Here is a 20,759-nt window from a genome sequence, read left to right on the forward strand (position 1 = left end):
AACATGACCCAAAGATACTAACGAGAGGGAGTTTCTGAATTTGAGACTGACTCGACTCAGTTAATGTCTCAAAGTATATAAAGTCTATACCATTGTGATTATATCACAGATGAAGATCAATAAGACTAGCAGTAATTAGTAAAGAAACTGGGAATATGGAGACCCAAGATGGCAGTGGACTAGGTGGATATTACATTCATCTCCTCCCAGGACAAAATTGGAATTACAACTAAAATGTAGAACAATCAACCTGCACAACCAACTGAAGACTAGACTAATTGAAGTCTTATAACCAAGTATTTACAAAAGAAGCCACCTCAAGACCAGTAGAAAGGGAAGAGACATAAAAGAAGCTGGCTCTCTTCCTACAGGTGGAAGCTAAAAATCCAGAGGGATATCGCAGCTACAAGTTTTCCTGAGGACCCTGGGGGTTCAATCCCACACCAGACTCCCCAGCCCAGAGCATCAGAGCTGGGAGGAGGTGTCCACAAAACATCTGGCTGTGAAAATCAGCATGATTCCATCTGCCAGGGCAAGTAGGAATCTGCTAGACACAGGTGTCCTCCTAAAGGACCAATGCACAAAATCTCATTTCCAGCCACTATCCTTGGGCTCTGGTGAAGGGAGGACAGGGTGTACTGAAATTATGTGAGAATAATTTCAGTGTGAGGAGAGCCTGGGGTTTGTTGCACTTGGTAGAAAGCTGTGGGGACAGGTGCAGGAAGACTTGTGCTGAGTCACTCTCCCACACTACAGATGCTATATTTCTCTTTTCATACATCAGCCTGAGGGAATGCAATAACTCCATCCTCTGGACTCCTTGTTACCCCACCCTGTATAGATCATGCCCTGCTGAAGAGCCAGCTGCCTGGGCTGGTGTACTCAGGGGTTGTCAGCGACTGGGTGGTTTTGGGGTGGGCCATTCCTCACTGCTTTCCAGTGAACCTAATTGGCACATTTCCTTCATGGGAGATCCCCTAGCCTCACCCTCTGGGCTCCAGGTGGCCCCACCCTCTATTCCCCTGGTGGCCCTGCCCTGCCAAGGTCTGGGCAAAATACAGAAAGGACTGAGTGGTGTGGCTCTGGGGCAGAGACTCTAGCAGTAATTAGCAAATTACTTCTTCCATGCCCCGCCAAGTCTGACCAGCACCTCCCCCTCACAGGAGATCCACTAACCCCACCCTTCTGATTCCCAGTGGTCCCATCTTGTTAGCTTCTGTTCCTGGCAGAATCTTGAACAGAGTTCTATGGCTCTAAGACAAGGGCCATTTTGTCTTTGCATGCTAGACTGGCGAAGAAGCCATCATTCAGTTGACCAAATCTTGGTCTGTTTGGGCCTGATAAATTCTGCTAATCTCACTCTCATGACTCCCTGAGGCCCAATTATTTCATAAAGGTCTGCGGGCACCTAGTGGGTGACAACTAGACTTAGTATACCCTGGGACATTTGCTGAGTGGCCTCAGACTGAGCAATGGCATTGATTTTTAATCTGCATCTACCTGGTGCACTCCACTTACTCATACCTGGTGACTCTCTGAGAACCTACCTCATGCAACTCAAGTGCCACCAGAGGCTCTTCCAGTAACTGAGCCTATCAAGAACCTGGCAGGCAGAGGCAAGTAGAGGTGGATATTTGGGTGTCTTGACACTTTTGCTGACCTGCCCTTGGGCCCAGTGCTAGTAAAAACTGTCCATGGCGCACAGCTTGGTTGTTCCCCAAAACACCCAGGTACAGAAGGGGCAGCTACAAAGGGGTTGCCCAGGGAGAGTCACAGCCAGTGTCTGACATTGGCCTGTATCAGAGTCCCTCCCAAGAAAACCAGGACCCAAACCTAGTGACCAGCTTTAGAAAACATCAGAGAAGGTACTATTCACTTCACAAGTGGGATATTAAATGGAGATCTTGACAGGCACTAACTCTGCAGAAATGAATTCTACTTTGTGTGGTCTGCACCTGCATAGTAGCTTGTATATTGTGGTCAGGGTTGATTTTCACAGTCAGACAGCCTGAGGGTTGACCCCACAAATGAATGGGCTAATAGCAATCAAGACTCAACTGCAACAGGAGGGCCCAGAAAACATACATAAGGCACATTCCTGTAGCACACAGCTCAAGAGATCAAGGGAATGGTCCTACTTAGTCCCACTGGACACGTAACACATAAATATACTCTACCAAGAATGGGAGTGATTGTGGATTATTCTAATAAACAGAAATAAACACAAATAGGCAGCCAAAATGGGGAACAAAGAAACATACTCAAAATGAAAGAACAGGAGAAATCTCCAGAAAAAGAGCTAAATGAAATGGAGGCAAGCAACTTACTAGATATAGAGTTCAGGCAAAAAATGGTTATAAAAATGTTCAAGGAACTTAGTGACTATTTCAAAAAAGAGATAGCAAGCATATAAAGGACATAGAAACTATAAATAGAACTAGTAAAAAATAAAAAATACAATGTCTGAACTCAAGAATACACTAAAATAAATATATAGTAAGTTGAAGCAGAGGATGGAATCAGCAATTTGGAAGACAAGGTAGCAAAAAACAACCACTCAGAGCAGCAAAATAAAGAATTAAAAAAAAATGAGGACAAATTAAGAGAACTTGGAGACACATGAAGCATAACGTCTACCTCAAAGGGTTACAAAAAGGTAAAGAGAGAGAACAAGGGAACCTATTGAGAACCTGTTTTAAGAAATAATGACTAAAAACTTACCTAACCTGGTGAACAAAAAAGACACATAAGTCCAAGAAACACAGAGTCCCCAAAATGATTAACCAAAGAGTCAAAAACCAAGACACTTCATAAATAAAATAGCAAATGTTAAATATATAGATAAAATCTTAAAAGCAACAAGAAAATGAAACAAATAGTTACCTACAAGGGAGCTCCCATAAAAATGTCACACAAATATATGGAAGCAAAATAACATGTTACTAAACAATGTACTGGTTAACAATGGGATCAAGGAAGAAATTAAAAAATAATACCTTGAAACAAATGAAAATGGGAACACATCAACCCAAAATCAGTGGGACACAGGGAAAGCAGTCCCATGAAGAAAATTCATAGCATTACAATGGCCTTTGTCAAGAAAGAAGAAAAATCTCACATAAGCAATCTCACTTTACACTTAGAGAAACCAGGAAAGAAGCCCCAATACAAAGCTCAAAGTAAGTATATGGAAGGAAATAACAAACTCAGAGCAGAAATCAATAAAATAAAGTCTTAAAAAGTAAAAAACAATGAAACCAATACATTGTTTGTTGGGAACCGCTCTGCCTGGTTTCAGGAGTTGTAACTGCCCCCCATGGCTGAGGCTAAGTGAGTGACCTCTGGAATAAGAGCCACTAAGAAGATAAAGCTTGTCTCTGCTTCATCCTCTGCCCCCAATGCTTTGTTGGTTAGTCTGTGACAGGTACAAACCCTCAGAGGGGGGGCAACCTAAGCCAGACATGATCACTTGGGAGGCCATCATGGAAGGACACAGGGGGCTGCAACAAAGAGGTGGTAATGGACCCTCACCCCCCTGCTATTCTGACATAGCCTGAGTCCCCATTCTCATCTGGGAGAAGTGCTTCCTGGCTCTAATCCACTTAAGTCAACAAAACCTATGATGGGGAAGGTGGTGCAGCCCTTTGCTGACTGGAGCAGAATCCAGGGTGATCAGGCTTAAGAAAGAATATGTAAAATCCTGTGAAACCTGCTTTGTTTAGAATGCTCTCATTTAAGTGATAAGGGTCCAAGCAAGAAGTTTGTTCCTCAAAGTTTTATGGCTCGTTAGCTATCTGACCCTGACTGAGAATAAGCCCTCATAGTTCTTTGAATGCTATCTATTGTTTGATACTTACCTATATTCTTGTGCAAGTTAAGTCAATAAAAGCCCCTTGAGGAAGGGGCTCTTGGCCTTTTTCCTCTGAGAGATTGGCCACCTTTACTCCCCAAGCAGATCGTGTCTTGGTGGTTTCACTTTCATCTGAGGTGGATGGGGGGACTTTGTGGGCAAAGTCGCCCCCACAATTGTTCTTTGAAAAGTAAGCAAGACTGACAAACCTTTAACCAAACTCATCAGAGAGACAGAGAGAGAACCCAGATAAATAGAATCAGAAATAAAAGGGAAGTAACCACTGACTGCAGAGAAATACAAGGGAATTTAAGGAAATATTATGAAAATCTATATGCCAAAAAAAAAAAAAAAGGACAATCTGATCAAAATGGACTACTTCCTAAAAAGATACAATCTTCTAATAAAATTGGAATCAAGAACATTCAGAACATTGGAATAGACTGATTACAACTAAGGACAATGAAGTTGTAATAAAAAATTTCTTAACAAACAACAGTTCAGGACCAGATAGCTTTACAGGTGAATTTTACTGAACATTTAAAGAAGAACTAACATCTGTCTTCAAACTATTCCAAAAAATTCAAGAGGAAGGACAACTCACAACCTCATTTTATTAGGTCAGCATTCTCCTAATTCCAAAACCAGATAAAGACACTACAAAGAAAGAATATTATATTGCAATGACTCTGATGAAGTTAGGTGCTAAAATTTTTTAAAAATATTTTATTTATTTATTTTTTAGAGAGAGGGGAAGGGAAGGCGAAAGAGTGAGAGAGAAACATCAATGAGTGGTTGCCTCTCATGTGTCCCCTACTGGGGACCTGGCCTGCAACCCAGGCATGTGCCCTGACTGGAAATCAAACCAGTGACCCTTCGCTTCACAGGCCCATGCTCAATCCACTGAGCTTCACCAGCCAGGGCTAGGTGCTAAAATTTGTGTTAGCAAACTGAATCCAGCAATCAATTAAAAAGATCATATACCATGATCGAGTGGGATTTTTTTTCAGGAGATGCTAGGTCAGTATAATATCTCCAAATCAATAAACATTATCATGTTTATACCACATAAACAAATTGAAAGCTCAATTACATGATTATATTAATATATGTAGAAAAAACATTTGATGAAATCCAGAACCCATTTCTGATAAAAACTCTAAGTGAAGTGGAAATGGAGGGAATATACCTCAACATAATAAAGGCCATATATGGTAAACCCATTGACAGCATCATACTTATTGGGCAGAAACTAAAAGTGGTGCCCTTATGATCAGGAACAAGACAGGGATGTCTGCATTGACCATTCTTATTTTACCCACAGCACTCAGAGGAGAAGAATAAATAAAAGGCATCCAAATAGGAAAGGAAGAAATAAAACAGTTATTATTTTCAGATGACATGGTACTTTATGTTGAGAACCCTAAAGGGTATACCAAAAAACTAGCAGAAATGATAAATGAATTTAGTGACGTAGCAGGATACATAAACATTCAGACAGTTGCATTTTATACATCAATAATTAACTATCAGGAAGGGAATCTAAGAAAACAACCCCATTTATGATTGCTAAAAAAATTAAAACATCTAGGAATAAATTTCACCAATGATGCAAAAGAACTGTACTTGGACAATTGTAGGGCACTGAGAAAAGAAACTGAGGAAGATATCAATTAGTGGAAGCATATACTGTGTTCATGTATAAAAGTTACATGGAATCACAAAAGACCCCTAAAAGCCACACAGTTCTTGAGAAAGAGGAACAGAGTTGGAGGAATCAAGCCACCAGACAACAAAATATACTACAAGACCATAGTAATCAAAACAGCATGGTACTACCCTGGCTGGGTGGCTTGTTTGGTTGGAGCATCACCTGAACACCAAAAAGTTGCAATCCCAATCCCAGGCAGGGCAAATACCTTGGTTGTGGGTTGAACCCCTGGTCAAAGCAGATACCTAGGTTATGGGTTCAATCCCCTTTTGGGATGCATACAGGAAGCAACTGATCAATGTTTTTCTCTCATATCAATGTTTCTCTCTCTACCCCTTCTTCTTTTTTAAAAAAATCAGTAAACATATCCTTAGTGAGGATTAAAAAAGCAGCATAATATTGGCATAAAAATAGACATATCTATCAGAGAAACAGAATAAAGACACCAGAAATAAACCCATGCCTTTATGGTCATTTAATATTTGACAAAAGAGACCAGAACATACAATGGAGTAAAGATAGTCTAATCAATAAGTGGTTTTGGGAAAATTCAACAGTTACATATAAAAAACAGATTCATACCACCTTCTTACACCATACTCAGGAAGATATTCAAAATAGATTAATGACTTAAATATAAGACTTAAAACCATAGGAATTGTAGAAGAAAATGCAGTAAAATCTCACACAATAACAATAATAACAATAACAATAATCTCATAACAGTAATCTTTCTGCTGTGTCTCCTTGGGCTAGGGAAACAAAAGTAAAAATAAACTAATGGGACCAAATTTAACTAAAAAGTTTTTGCACAGCAAAGGAAACCATAACAAAATGAAAAGAAGTCACACTGAATGGGAAAACATATTTACCATTGATGCATTTGACAAGGGATTACTATCTAAAATGTATAAAGAACTTATGAAACTCAACACCAAGAAAACAAACGATTCAATTAAAAATTGGACAAAGGACCTGAATAGACACTTCTCCAAAAAGGACATACAGATGGACAAAAGATACATAAAAAGATGATTAACATCACTTATTATCAGAGAAATACAAACAAAAACCACAGTGAGATACCAGTTCTCACATTTAGAATGATTCTCATAATAAATCAACAAACAAGTGCTGGCAAGGATGTAGAGAAAGGAGAACCCTAAAGCACTGTTGATGTGAATGCAGACTGGTGCAGTCACTGTGGAGAACAATATGGAGTTTCCTCAAAAAATTAAAATGTAACTGTCTGATGACCCAGAGATTCTACTTCTGGGAATATATCAGTAGAAACTTTAAATACTATAATTCAACAGAACGTATTCAGCCTAAGAGTCCATCAATCGATGATTGAATAAAAAGCTGTGGTATATTTACAGAATGAAATACTACTTGGCTGTAAAAAGAATGAAATCTTACCTTTTGCAACAGCATGGATGAACCTGGAGAGTATTATGCTAAGTGAAATAAGCCAGTCAGAGAAAGACAAACACCATATAATATCACTCATTTGTGGAATCTAATGACCAAAATAAACTAACAAACAAAAGAGAAGCAAACTCATAGATACAGAGACCAGACTGACAGCTATCAGAAGTGAGTGGTATTGGGGTTGGGAGAAAAATGTGAAGGGATTAAGCCAAAACAAGCAAACAAACAAACAAACAAACAAAACCCCTCATTGACACAAACAACAGTATGGTGTTTGTAAGAGGTAAAGAAGGGTTATGGGTGATAAAAAGAGGGTGAAGTTGTGATAAATGGTGACAGGAGACTTGACTTTGGGTGGTGAACACTACACAATATACAGATGATGTGTTATAGAACTGTATTCCTGAAACATATATAATTTTATTAAACAATGTCGTCCCAATAAATTCAATAAAAATATAAAAAAGGAAGCTAGGAATATGACAACATGAATGAGCAAAATTTTTAGAGAAATAACAATTAATTCTCCACCAATTTGCCCTGCTAACTTTGTCTCTCATCATTATGGGCTACTTGCTGAAGTTTATATAAGAATTAGAAAAGTAATTTTTTAAACCACACTCATGTATTACATTTTCCTGCACGACAGGTGGCATTGGAGCAGCAGTGGGCATTGTTGAGGTCTAGCTAAGGAGAAGTTGAGTTAGTGGTGCAGCTGACATTCACTGAATGGAGGATCAGGACCCGATGTTGTATGTGTATAAGAACGTATACCACAGTGCCTGGCACAGGAATTATGGGGGTCATGGTGAAGAAACAATGTTTGAAGTATAAAGTACCAGAAGCTAATGTGTGAAAAAGTATTTGGACCACCAGATGAATAAAAGTAGTATTCTGTTCCCACTGATGCCTAATCAAAACAGAAATGCTTTTCTGTCAAAGTAACTGCCCTATCAGAATATACTTGATAATATATCATATAACAATTATATAATGAAAGGTAATGTTCATTTTTTATTGGAATTGTATAAAGTAGAGCAATTATATTTTCTGTGTTACAAAAAATTACAAAAATATATTACAAAAAATTTAGAGGACATTACCAATGATGAGTTGTGAAGTTGAAAGAATCATTTTCAAAATAATCATTAAAAATAAAAAAATACAAATTTTAACCAAACATACCAGAGATAAAACTGAATTAGTACTTTTAAATATAAAATATTACCAAATAATACAGAATAGTTTTCATAATTTTATAGTATTCAGTAAAAACATATAATCAATTATAGAATGTGTCAGGAAGTTAATGAATAAAGACATTATGGAATTTTTATAAATTCTGTGATGTTTTTGATAGCTTTGTAAGATTTATAATTTGTTTTCATTCACTTAGTATTAAATTGTGTATCTAATTTTGTAGTCATTTGTTTTGTGTGTTTTATTATTTTCTTTTAATGAAGGCTATTATGAGTTTCAGATTGAAGTTATTAAATCTTCCCCGATTAATTGATATTTTTGTATATTAAGCTCTTTACATGTTTATGTTCTGCCACTTCCTGCATCATATATGCTCTATGTATGCAGAAACTGTTTTGTCCTGAACTATGTCTTTGGCATATGGAACACACAAAAGATATTTGATAAATATTTATTAAATGAATGAAGGAATGTATTATACCATTGAATTGAAAAGATAGGTTATTGTTATATCTTTGACTATTTTGATAATTCTTACTGATGGCTTATACTGAGCATTTGAAAGAGCCAGTATCCATTAAACATAATAATAAACAATATTAAACAATAAGGTTATTGTTTAATAAAGAGAATTTTTTGTGCCATTTTCAGACATAACAATTTAGCATGTGTTTCTTAACAGAAAAATAGTGAAAGAAAAACAATGCTTCTATTAACTCAACTTTTGCTTTCCACCAAATCATTTATGCAGGCAAAACAGTATATTCATCAAACCTGTTTAATACTCAAACCAATATAAGCAAATTGGGTAGAAATTAGCCAAAGCCATTGATCATTTTTTCAAGTATTTATTATGTACCTCTTCTGTCTCTAGCATGGAGCAGGGAGTTTGGGGAGATAGGAAATATCAGTACCTTATTTTTTTTTACAGAAGGCTTCACTTCTTCAAGAGCAGTACCAGTGTGATTTTTGTCCTACATACCACGTGGTCATCATAATGGTTTTCTGATGTCAGCTTAGCTCAAGTGAACTGCAGTCTCCAGAATTTTCTATCTTGTACATGGCTGGTTAGGGCAGGTTACAAAGACTATCCTTTCATTAGAATAGGAAGATAGTTGTCATTTTGTAGCATACATATAACTTCTTCCAGTCATTGAAACTCAAATCCAGGTGCTGCTGTGAAGGGAGTTTGCACATGTGATTAAGGCTCCCAATCAGTAGACTTTTTAAAAAAAAAAATTTACTTATTTATCTTTAGAAGGGAAGGGAAGGAGAGAAGGAAAGAAATATCAATATATGGTTGCTTCTGGTGCATCCCCTGCTGGGAACTGGCCCTTGCTGGGAACTGGCCTGCAACCCAGGCATGTGCCCTGATGGATAATCGAACCGTGATCTTTTGGTTCACAGGCCCATGCTCAATCCACTGAGCTACACCAGCCAGGGCTGTAGTAGACTTTAAATTAATAAAAAGGAAGAATATCCTATGTAGGTTTCACAATCTGTGGAAAAGACTTTAATAGAAAATTTAGGGTTTTCCTAAGTCAGGACCCCATACAGATTCTGGCTCTGTAATTGCTCTCTTCTGGAACTTCCTTCCTGGCTACCTCCTGTGAACAGAAGGTTTCAGCTTGGGTCTGCGGGGTTTCTGTCTGCTTGTCATTTCATTTTCCTGACTGCCTCTGTCATGGACTTTGGACTTGTTTATCTAGTCCCCACAATTGTATTAACCATTCCTTTGTAATAAGTGTATCTTACTGGTTCCACTTCTCTTGTTGAGCCCCGAGGAATGCACTTGGTAAATATTTCTTGACAAGACACAGTCTTTTTGTCAAAAGGTTTACAATCTCATAAGAGAACTGGTCCCTATAGATGAAAACATAAACAGTTCAGGATCATATTTAGTTATCAGCTAAAATGTGTGATATAGAAAATAAGCACTATAGGATGCCATGATCATAAGGAATCAGTATGGCCAAGAATTAGTGAAAAAACATTTAACAATAAAATGAAATTTGAATTTGTTTATGAAGAATGCATAAAAATTAAAACATCAGAGAAAAGTGAGAAAGCCATCCTGTTTAGTGAACAGCATTAGCAGTTATGGAGATTAAATTAGTATGCTGAGTCCAGAGCATGGTAAACTGATGTCACTTAGACCAACATCCACTTAACCTTTCACCTCAGTTATTATTCTGCAAGCAGCTTAAAAGTCTAATAATGTCATTGTGAGTTATTACCAAGAAAATGTTAAGTATTTAACCCTAACAGTGAAATATTAGTTATTTCTTACAGTAGATTTTCAGAGTAAGTTCAAGAAGCCTGGGTACAATGTGATCTTTTGTAAAAGAAGAAAATAAAGGCTCAAAAATGAAGCAACAAAAACAAAGATTGCCCTTCCTGCCCCTACAAAACACTCTTTAGCTTTTGGGCAGCCCTTCAGATTCCCTGGGGCATGAGTTTGTTGAAGAACAAGTTAGTACATTTATTGAAAGGGTCCAGAGAGGCAGAGACAGCCAGTGTGTGTGTGTGTGTGGGGTGTGTGTGTGTTCATGCATGAGGTGTGGTAGCAGTGAAGGAGCAGCTACTCATATTTTAGGAAAGGTAATTCCAGACGACGAGTTCATTCTGATAAAGACCCTGAAGGGTTGGAGGTTGCTGTGCTAGATCAAGAAAGATTAGCTTTGTTTACTGAGAATACATTTGGAGAATGACTTAGGGCATATATTCTTGCTGTAAATATATTTTTTATTCTTGTTTGTAAGCAGTAAACAGTTTTGATGTATTCTTTAGGAGCAAATGGAATGAAAGCACCTGAAAGTTACCAATAATTTCTTAATTACAGGAAGCAAGCACCATGCTGGCAGTTATAGAAGAAATAATAACTAGTATGTGCAGAGTACTTTGTAGCTTACAAAGCACTGGCATACATGCCACATAATTTCCTTCCAGGACCAGTAGGACCTCTTGGCAGGTCACAGTAACCCTGTGATACAGACTTGGATGACTTGGACTGTATTTTACATATACGGCTTAAAGTTTTCACCATCTTTCTCTAATTAAACGCCTCGATCGTGGAATGGTTTACCAGTTGTTAAACTCCTGAAATACTTCTGTGTCAATTCATAAGTAGTTTTGTCCCCTAACCTACTGAATATTGTCCACCTTCCATAATCTTAAATTATCCACCTGGGGCCCTGGACTCTCCATCATCCATCCATGAAAAACTGAATATCTAACTCAGCAGAAATAAAGGGTTAATATCTAGCTCTAGGACTCAGCTCTGATTGGCTGGTTTCCGGTCATGCTGGTAAATATTTTAAATCACATTTCTTAGTTTCTGATTTTACATCTATTATTTATCTTTCCAAAACATTGAAACTTGTCACGTCTGGTGTTTTTCTTTCTAGTTCCATTTGTTTTGGGGGTTTATACCTTAAAAATCCCGATACTGTGATTTCAGTAGAGTGTTAGGAAGGAGAAGAGATAAACGCAGTAGCCAGTATGCTTTATTTGGCCATAGTTTGATTATTATTTTGAAGTTTGCTGAAAACATCTGCTAGAGTAGGGTTTACATAAAAGCACACTGTGGAAGCTTGCTAATAAGTTCTACATGAAAAAAAGAGGGACTCTTTGATTCAATAATTGTGGAAATATTACATTAAATGAAGTCAAAATGCTATTTGACACAAGCTTTATAGTACATTTTCTATATTTATTATTCATTGTTAATTTCTAAGCCAGGGTTAAAATATATATTTCTCACACATTTCCTCCCTCAGAATCATTCTCCTTTTTGAATTGAATACAAGTGTACCTTTAAGGTAATAACACCTTATCATGAGCATTATTTTAGAAGGCGATGCATAGTTTGGGGAAACTTGTGCTCTATCATCTGTAGTTCAGTGAGCACATAACATTCCTTTTAAAATCTCTTGTTTAACTCTTGTTTAAAATATGCATTTCAGCAAAGAAGCTGGGAACTATATTTCTCATAATCCCATTCTCTGAGTAGCTTGCTCCTGATTTTCAGCTTGCCCATGAAAGCAACCTGAAAAAGATGAGAAAACCATTATTTTCTGGGCATACCATAACTAGATGCACAGTTAGAAGAGACCTTTTGAGAACAGACAAATGAATTCAGTTTGAGCCAGTGTATAGAACTTTCTCAGAGATTCTAGAGAATCAGTCATCTTTCAGGCAAGACCTCAAATTAGCAGCTTTAGTGCTTTGGGCTGAGACGACTTCTCTGCCTTCAGGGATAGCTCCCCTAACCTTTGGTAGAAGATTTCCTGATCTCTGTTCTTTCATCTCTTCTAAGAAAAGTGTAAGCCCTTAATTTTTTTATGAAACCCTTTAGGTCCGTAACTCATAGGCTGGCTTCTGTTTCCTTGAAGTGACTCATTATGTACTAATCAAGTATCAATGAGTCAATTAGAATTGTCTATGTAGCTGCCTAGTCAAATATCAGAATAACCACCTAGGAGTTCATGAAATTTACTGAATTTTAGAAAGCCAATGTTTAGAGGATTTTCTATAGTCTTTTCCAATAGTGTGAGCAAAAATAATACTGTTGTCTGTATAGGCAAGTCTTTACCCAAACAGTATCAGTATTACTTAAGTCACCAAGAACTTGACATACATTTATAAATTGGACATTGAAAAACATAATTATTTAGTATAGTAACCTACAGAGGGATATCTAGTATAGATTCATTGGTAATACTGAATTGGTAGCTTTCTTATTGGGAAAAGATCTCTTCTCAAAAAGTAGTAGAATATGAGGACTAAACTGGGAGTAAAGGGCATAACCAACATAAAACCAAAAAGCCAAAAAAAAAACATTAAAAACGAACCAAGACTTCTGGCCAAGATGAAGACATAGGTAGATATACCTTGCCTCCTCACACAACCAAAAGAAGGACAACAATAAATTTAAAAAAATATCCAGAACTGCCAGAAAAATTGAACTGTATAGAAGTCCAACAACCAATGAGTTAAAAAAAGAAACATTCATGCAGATCAGTAGGAGGGGTGGAGACAGGCAGCCAGGGTAGAGAAGACTCGGGGCAAGGCAGCAGCTAGAGGACCAGGGTGGGCAAGACAGTGGCTGGCAGACCCAGAAGGGTGGTGGTTGGCGGAGGAGATGGTCCCACATTTGCATGTGGATGTGCTGGGAGGAACAACTGGGGAGTGAGACAGATGCCTCAACCTAGGGATCCAGGGCAGGGAAATAAAGCCTCAAAACCTCTGACTGAAAACAGGTATGGGGGTTGAGGTGACAGGAGAAACTCCCAGCCTCACAGAAGAGTTTGAGCCTCACATTACCAAACCCTAATTATATGAAATGTTAAAGGGACTTAAATAAGAAGAAGAAGAAGAAGATAAAAAATCCCAGCAGTAAAATACCAACAAATTCAAAACTATCAACAATCAAACCTAAAAAAGCAAAAACAAGAATGAACTAAGCAAACAAGTAGAACAGGAACAGGTTCACAGAAACAGAAATCAATCACATAGAGGGTCATCAGCAGGGAAGGGGATGGGGGAGAATTGGGGAAAAGGTACAAGGAATAAATAGCATAAGTGGTAGGTACAAAAGAGACGGGGGCGTTAAGAATAGTATGGGAAATGGAGAAGCCAAACAACTTATATATGTGACCCATGAACATGAACTAAGGTGGGGGAAATGATGGTGGGAGGGGTAGTACAGGGAGGAGGGAATAAAGGGGAGAAAAATATGGGACAACTATAATAGCATAAACATAAGGGGAAAAGCCAAATGCCATTTTCTTAAAGCTGAAGCAATAGCCCTCACTCTCACTTCTGTAAGCCCACTGGGCACCCTGAAACCCAGACATCCACCTGCTCCAGCAGCCTTGGGCAGGAAACTCTGCAAAAAGGGTTGCTGAGCGAGCTGAAAACTGTTAGCCCACTCGTCACTCACCCCACCTGTCCTGCTGTACAAAAATGAAATGAAATAGAAGTTTGCTGCCCAGACTTCGGGAGGCTACTCCTCTGGGCCCGCATGCCTAAGAAAGCTCCCTTCCTTACTCTCTGCCTCACTAAGTCATTCTGGTGCTTGGTTTTCTGAAACAGCATAATAAATAAAATATATTAAAAAAAAATAAAATCATCAACTTCCTCTTCCATAAATTAAGTTATATGAGTAAGCCCCCTAATATCTCTCTTTATCTACTTCAGTCCTGCATTCATTCAGCTTCAATGCAAACGACATTCATTTTTGAACATTTTCTATCACAGTCATCTTATTCTTCAATATTTCTGACTTCAGAGACCAGAATGCTGTGTACTTGGAGCTCCTACAGGGCCGGTACCTGGCCTTTTCTTTTATAGGAACTTGAACAACAGACAGTTTAGTGCTGAAGTACCTCTTTGTGTTATTTTGGGGTTAGATGTTGATGAGTCTTTTCTGTTCTAGGCATAACTTGCTTCCACTCAGTCAAGTATACACAACTAAAGATCAGTTAAACCTAAGTTATATATCCTCTCACCAAGGTCAGAGGAGGATGAACAAAACAGTAAAATTAGACATTTAGACACTGATCTTTTAGTTCTTTTTTGAATATATAGTGTTTCCTGCACTTATAATTTCCTATAAGTTCCCCTCTGGCTACTGTCAGATTGTTCTTAATTTCAATGTTTCTGGTTATATTTTGTTTGCTTTTTTATTTTGTTGATTATTTTCCAGTTAAACGTGAGATCATATGGTATTTGTTCCTCACTGTCTGGCTTACTTCACGTAGCATAATGGTCTCCAGTTCCATCCATGTTGGCATGAAGGGTAGGAGCTCCTTCTTTCTCTCTGCTGCATAGAATTCCATTGTGTAAATGTACCATAGTTTTTGATCCACTCATTTACTTTTTTAAACATTTTTTATCATTGTTCAAGTACAGTTTTCTGCCTTCTCCCCCACCCTCCCCACCACCCCAGCCACCCCCACTTCCCTCCCCTGTGTCTACCCCCCCTTGTTATTGTCCATGCGCCCTTTATCATTGTTCCTGAAAACCCTTCACTCTTTTCCCTTATAATTTCCTCCCCTCTACCCTCTGGTCACTGTCAGCCTGTTCTCAATTTCAGCGTCTTTGGTTATATTTTGCTTGTTTGTTTGTGTTGTTGTTTAGGTCCGTATTAAAGGTGAGATCATATGGCATTTGTCTTTCACTACCTGGCTTATTTGGCGTAGCATAATGCTTTCCAGTTCTATCCAGGCTGTTGCAAAGGGTAGGAGCACCTTCTTTCTTGCTGCTGCATAGAATTCCATTGTATAAATTGTACCACAGTTTTTTGAACCACACATTTACTGATGGGCACTTAGGTAGCCTCCAGCACTTGGCTATTGTAAATTGTGCTGCTATGAACATTGGGGTGCATAGGTTCTTTTGGATTGGTGTTTCAGGGTTCTTAGGATGTAATCCCAGCAGCGGAATTGCTGGGTCAAAAGGTAGTTCCATTTTTAGTTTTCTGAGGAAATTCCATGCTATTTTCCACAGTGGCTGCACCAATCTGCATTTCCACCAACAGTGCACTAGGGTTCCTTTTTCTCCACATCATGTCCAACACTTGTTTGCTTATTTGTTTATGATGTCCATTCTCACCTGTGTGAAGTGGTATCTCGTTGTGGTTTTAATTTTTACCTCTCTGATGGCTAGTGATGCTGAGAATCTTTTCATATGTCTCTGGGCCCTCTGTCTGTCCTCCTTGGAGAAGTGTTGAGCAGAGTTCTTTAATCTAGCATGAAGTAGAGTAGACTCCATAGAGCACATTATCCCTCTCAAAAATTGATCTTGTTTTCAAGGATGGTCTGGAAGTTTTAGTCTCAAAAACGGAGTAACATATAATAGGTGAAGTGCCACCAACTTGAAAATAGAGGCTCTTGCAAGGCCATAATTTAGTGGCTTGTTCAGTTTTCTAAGCACAGAAACCATTTAGCTCTGAAAAGCAGCCAAGGAGAAATTCATTTAAAATGCAGTCTGGACAGAAATGGCATTTTTTTTTCAAGTTCCCACTCAGCAAAGGGAGGCTGTTCATAGACCCTAACTTCTAAATTTCAAATAATCCACATTTCTTAGTAAAGCTCAGGATTATCCACCTCACTCTGTTTGACTCGGAACTGGGGGACTTACTCTGAATGACTTAATTACTTTTTTTTTTATCTTCTAGTTACTTTTCTACTAAACCCTGTAATGAGAAAAAAAATAATAACAAATGTGTCTTTTTTTGTTAACCTATGATATAGTTTTGAGAAGTTTGAATAAAAGGGAAGACCTTATAAAATAGACTATAATATCTAGGTGGTTTCAGATAATTACTTTGATTTGTGGCTGATTTTGATAGAAAAAATAAAATATATAATAAAAAAGATTTTAAATAGACTTCTATTCATAGAAGTCTATTTAAATTTTTGCCTCATTTTAAAATATCTTTTTTTTGCATAAGGTGACATGAACCAGTGCTATTAATAGCTGATATGATTACCAGTGGGTATATATTATATATATTATTTTTGGTTTGTTTATATATATACAATGACTGATCACACAGCAGCAGAATCTCAGAACATAGGTCTGAAAAAATCTGTTACTGCAACTGAATAAACAGTTCAAAATTCATGTTTTATTAAGAACACATCTCAGAAATATAAAAGGTCAGTGTGTATGAAGAAAGAATGAGTTTAAGTAGAGTGTTGGGTTGGTGTCATATTTAAATATGTGGCCCTCAGTTTCACTGTGCTGCTCTGTGGTGTCAGATTAGATAATATGTTCGTATGAGATGATTCAGAGAGATATAAAACCAAACTTTATTCCTGATTTTTAGCATAGAGATAATAAAGTGAATAAAATACAAAAATCTTGTGTCAACTCAATGAACCTTTTACACACCTATCTAAATAATTACCACTGAGGTCAAGATACAACACATGTCTATCATTCCAAAGCTTTCATCACACCTTTCCACGGTCAGTACTCAGCCTCTGAATGATACCAATGTTCTGATTCTCTTGTCATCAATGATTTTTGCCTGTTCTTGAGCTTCATGCAAATGGAATAATATATTAGTATGTACTCTTTTCTTTCTGGTTTCTTTTACTCAATGTAATACCTGCAGTTTGCACTCAGATTATTGCAGGTATCATTCATTTGTTCTATTATTGCTATGTAGTATCTTATTGTATCAACCTTCACAATTTATGTATCCATTCTCCTATTGATAAATATTTTGCTTGTTTTCAGTGGAGGATATTATGAAAAAGCTGCTGTGGACATTTGTGTACACATTATTCTGTGTAATCAGAGCAGATTTTACCTCTCAGTAATGTTTACTTAGGCAAGATATTTATAATTATTCCTTTTTCCTAAATGAACACAAGGTACCGTGTCAGTTGTAAGCCATGCAGTTCCCTCTGGACGAGGTCATTTCTAAACCTGCAGCTGTGCCTAGGTCACCAAGAATATCAATTGTACAACTCCAGAGAGAACAGTTCACATTGTAGTTTGGGTTCCAGAGGGCAAATAAAATAGTATGTAATAGCGATGAGCTCAGCCTGATATCTTTACTCTTGGTTGTATGCATAGAGGAACTGACAAGAACTCAAAGGTCCATAATTCATTTCAGCAACTTGCTTAACCTGTACTACACACAATTGTTCTTATAAATATAGGATAATAATTTACTAGGGTTTAAAAGTGCCTTTCGTATTTTGCTACATAGTTGTTAAATTTTAGTATACTATTTTTTCATTCTCCTATTTTGAAAATTGGCATTTCAAATAGAAAAACCCTAAGTAACATTCATGACTATTTTCAAGACACCTCCCCTCAAGTATTTTCTTTATTCATATGGTTTCTCTGTGTAGTTAGATAATCAAGTGTCAGAAAAGCAGCCCTCAAGGTTTCTTATAAACTATAAAGCATTTTGAAAATAGACTTACCTGTTCATCAATTGCAAAGACGTGTTAAGTCTTCTGTATAACTTATTGGTCTTATTGCTTGTACTTATCTTCTGGGCTTTACATATAGATATATAGCCATCTATTCATTATGCCCATAATGTGTTTTAAAACAATATTTTAAGAGTTGGGCATATGTTAAAAACCGAGTGCCCTATAGAGACACAAGGTAATTCTGATTCAACATGATGAATGGTGACAATTACCAATGTTTTCTTGTAAGTGATGTTGAGACTAAGCCCAATATCAGGGTGTCTTTTTTTGGACAAGCCATGGTGGTATGAAATTCTATCTCTTTCATAGACATTCATAGTTCACCTAAATTCAGTGTATTTGTATTCTGCTAATCAAGATTACCTAGTTGTAAGTGAAAGAAATATATTTAAAACAGCTTATGCATAATATTAGTATCAATAACAATCAGCATAGTTAAAGACCTTGCCTTCCTAGGCCTCCATAGGGGGAATCTCTCTCACCATCTTTGGGACATGAGAGGGGGCTGAGGTACCCATTCCTCCCTACCTTTCAATACTTATAGCTTCAACACTAGTATTTGTCTTGAGTCCAGTAGGACTAATCTCATTATGTCCTTTGTCCTTGTTTTTTCCAGTTATCCTAGGAAGCTCCAGCCACCCAATTCACCCCATCATCCTGCTATTTCTATAGGTTCTACATATGTACTATGTAGATTTCAATTTATTTAAAGTAAAAAAAAAAACACATTTTACTCATTTCTCCCACCCCCTCAACCTTTGCCTCTGGCAACCACCAATTTGTTCTCTGTAAATATGAGCTTAAATTTATTAACTTACAAAATGGCAAATCCAGGAGTATATTTGGCTTTAGACATGGCTTAAAGCATGACATGGAACTCACATGATGTGTGAAGTGTCAGACAAATGAAGATGAAGAGTCCAATGATTTCACCCATTTGCTTAGCAGCTATCATATGTTGCATTCTCCATAGTTAGATACTAAGATCAAATTTGTGGTGTAAGCTTTTTATTAGGGATCAACACCTGTGAAAGAAAGAGGGAAAACAAGAATTGGAAGAAGGAGAGATCAAAGTGAAGTTCAGTGTTAAAAAAGCGTCAACCAGCCTGGTAAGGAAGTGTGGAGTATTGTCTTTCAGCATGGTTTTACACCAGGCTCCAGGGGCAGTGTCTTTATATCCCCACATCACTCAGTCCCTGGAAATACACTGTCTTGAGACTGTGTGACCTCTGGCAAGGTGGATTTGTGTGGTGAGGGAGATGCATCAGACCCTGAGTGAGCTGACATCTGGAGGCTTTCTACTGGCTGTACTTTGTGCAGGTGTACAGAATGTTTTCCCCTCAGAGGGGTTCTTTATGTCCACCACAGTTTGCCTATTGGGCTGCTCAGATCTTAAACCTAAGTTCAGGAGAGAGTTTGTCCCTGCTACTGAAGTTGTTCTTAGGGTCATAATTGATACTTACTTCTCCCTCCACTAGTATTCATCCTACATTCTTCTTAATTTTGGCTATTATCTGTGCCTGTCTGTGCTCACATTAATGGCCTACCTATGTCATGGCCTGGGCTCTCAAATCAAGGGATCTGGGTCCTTCGGCCATGCTGTTCTTCATCAAACTGTGATTTGTGCAGGACAAAGCCTTGGCAATCCTACTGGGATCTAGCAAACAGCTTGTCAGAGTTTCCTGCTTCCAACCAAAGTGAATAAACCTTTATAACTCCACCTTACTAAATCACTGGATGTAGGCTGCAGGCTGCTAAACTCTGATGCAGTAGAGTTTAAACACTTAGGTAGACCCTGAAAAAACTTAACCAAAGTCCGTTTCCTAACTACACTCAGCCATAGTGCAAAAGTTTTCCTCATAAAAGGATCTGAGCAGTGCCTCTTCAGGTCTGCCACAGTAAATCCAAATGAGAGGCAATCTTTTCGAAAAAGCTCTGGCAGCCAGATAACCTAGCATGGGGCTGCAAGGATGAGCTCTGATTGGTCTGCTTGTTAAAGTCACCTTTCTCTTACTCAGTCACTGTGGTTAGGAGTACAGGCTTTCACCACTGGCCGGGCCCAGATTATATGACCACCACTGTGATCAGGGAGAAGGAGTGGTTCTCTCATCCAGCACGTGGGATCAGTTTACTATTGAAAACATATTGTTAGTTACCAGACTAAAGGTGGAACATCAGGCAGCCAAACACAATGGATGTTCATTACTTGTAGGATTCAGAAAGAATTTTAGACCTAGCTGTAAAACATCTACAAAAGTGAGATAGTATTAAAATCAAAGACCCTAAGAAGTCCTGGGATCAGCATTTTTAGGTCTCACAGTTCAAACTTGCAGGTGAGAACAGAGGTTAAAAGAAGTATGATTCTCTTTTAGCAAGTATAGAGTCAGTAGTAGCAATAGTGAAAACTACACACAAACCCCATAATCTCATCTAAAGGGGTGTACTCTCACTGTGTGCTGATGAAAAATAAAGCAAGGGTTGAGCAGTAAAATTTTTCTTACAGAAAAAACTAAAGTAAAAAAAAAAATTTTTTTGCTTAGTAAAAAAAAACTCACAGAATTTTTTGAATGTATTTTTAACATGTAGAATGACTGTTATAGTCCGT

The sequence above is a fragment of the Artibeus jamaicensis genome, unplaced genomic scaffold, assembly GCF_021234435.1.
Source record: "Artibeus jamaicensis isolate MK-2021 breed Jamaican fruit bat unplaced genomic scaffold, CSHL_Jam_final contig_3126, whole genome shotgun sequence".
NCBI lineage: Eukaryota > Metazoa > Chordata > Mammalia > Chiroptera > Phyllostomidae > Artibeus > Artibeus jamaicensis.